General features: G+C 44.8%; 1 protein-coding gene across 1 annotated transcript in view; it reads left to right on the forward strand.

Annotated features, from left to right (window-relative positions):
• Positions 1-411: 411 nt before the first annotated feature.
• The window catches only part of prox1a (prospero homeobox 1a), a 39,065-nt gene continuing 37,300 nt past the window's right edge, over positions 412-2,176 (forward strand). The window contains 1 exon segment of the mRNA XM_020620548.1: positions 412-1,078. The gene's annotated coding sequence lies outside the window, so the exon portion shown is untranslated.

Below are 2,176 nucleotides of genomic sequence, written 5' to 3' on the forward strand. Positions count from 1 at the left end.
CTTTTGTTTTAACAGGGAGCTCCGCGCTGAGGCGCACAGTTTGTCACAGTTACGCACACACAAATACAGCTGCTTAAAGACACAAACCATGTATATTTTCTCTCGTTTTACTTATGGAATTGGTGAAGAGCAATGAGAAGAAACGGATGGAATGAATTTAACCCCGCGTTTATCCAAATCTTAATCAGAGAACTGAGCGCATGTTATACACCTGTACCTAAACATACTTTTGTGGCAGTAACGATGTGTAAAAACATGCAAACACTGAAATCAATCACTGAACGTGGCTCTTAAATGAAAACTGTCACTTTAGAGTTATTTTAGTGACAAACACAGGTCATGAAATAGGGACACGTTCGGTCATCAATTAAAGAGAAAAATAAAAGGAGGACGCAGAGAAAGGGTGACAACTAATGCCCTCAGTGTCTATAGTTTCACTTAAACGGTATCGAAATTTTTGCATCTTCTCCGCAGATAAGAAAGGTTGGTGAATCTGACTTTCAGTTTACCCTGCGCAGCCTCCTGTGCTCCTCTCCTTTCCCTCTCCCTTTCTGCTCTGGCTGCGCGCTGTTTTGGAGGGGTGCCTTATAAATAAAATCCACAGTCCCCGGTCCCTCTTCCTTATTGGTCAGGTGGAGCCGTTACCTCACTCCGGGGCATGTGACGCAGCGTCTTCACGTATCCTTCATGTGCGTCTCTTCTTGTTTCTTGCTGAGAGTCTTGCAGTCGCTCTGAGAGAGAAAGCCGGTTTCGCGACGAGCCGAGAGTGCCGGACGCACTGGGTGCTCTCGAAAAACACTTCACATCCCGGGGGAGAGCGGCGCGCAAGAGCAGGCTGTCTCTCGCTGTCTCTCTCACACGCTTTCTCCATGAGTTTCTCCTCTGTCTCTGTCTCTCTCTCTGTCTCTCTCCCTCTCTCACCCTCACACACAGTCGTGCCCGCGCACACGCACTCTATGCATACGTCTCCACTTTGCCGTAGTAAATAACGGCATTGATCTCAACAGAGAGTGCAGGTTTGTCTCTTGCGCTCGCTCTTTCTTCTACGGACCGACTTGGAGAAACGCGCGCGAGAGAAGTAAGTACAAGCACATCCTTTCTTATTGTCACTCTCGGGCTCATGTTGTAGGCTATGTGTGTATGCGCTTGTGTGTGATTTATCCGATCGCATCATGTTGGCATTGTCTGTGACTTCCACTGACAGCTCGACGAGCCGGTCCATCTCCGTCACCCATCACGGATCCAAACTGTTTAGCTGCATTTTGGAGTCTTTTCTGCAAAGTTTCGGCTCATACTGACTTCATGCACGTTAGTCTTACAGGCTTGTGAATATTACCGACTGAATAAAGGAGGCTCCGTGAGATAGAAGCACTGCTAAAAAGTTTCCTTTAGAGCTGAAACAACGCTCCGTTCACTGTCTGCTATCTGCTTTTCTCACTTTTGAACTATGAAGAACTCGGCGAGTGGATGTCTTCGGGAATAAAGTCAGGTTTCGTTTTGTTATCTGTATTCAAGTGATTAGCATCCAGCCAAGTTTCCAGAAATATTCTTGACGCACTAAAAGAAGAGCAAAACGCGGTAGCAACAAGTGGACTCGTCTCCCTCCACTGGCCCAGCTCCACACCACTTTACGAAAACTTGATATGTTTTGTACTAAAACCATTAAACGTATGTTGAGATGCAAAGCTTCCAGTGTGTGTCAGTCGGGTTTTCCTGCCGCTGTCGTGTCATTGTCGTTGGTGAATTGTTGTGTGGAGCGTGACAAACCTTTGCCGTGTGTCATATGGTGTGTACTAGTAACAGCTTGTACTTTCTGTCAGTCCGATGCTTTCCGCTCACAGCGCAGGGGATTCACTTTCAACTTCATCTTCTCTTATTTTTATGACCTGGTTTTACCAAGATTAAACACGCTATTTGGTTCCTCCGGAAGAGCAAATAAGATGTGTGCAAATTATGACCTCCAATTATTACAAAAAGTTGTATTTCGAAAAATCATTTTCCCTATTTTCTATTTTTGTAAGCCTCGATATAAAACGTCAATAAAGCTTTCAAGTAACAAAATGGCTAAAATGAGTTCATGTCATTCTCATCAAAAAAAGAAACTAATTCACCCGTGAGACACAAACAGACTGGCATTCCGTTTACATGGAAATATGTCATTTCCATTTATTCACCA

This window comes from Monopterus albus, unplaced genomic scaffold, assembly GCF_001952655.1.
Source record: "Monopterus albus unplaced genomic scaffold, M_albus_1.0 scaffold240.1, whole genome shotgun sequence".
Lineage (NCBI taxonomy): Eukaryota > Metazoa > Chordata > Actinopteri > Synbranchiformes > Synbranchidae > Monopterus > Monopterus albus.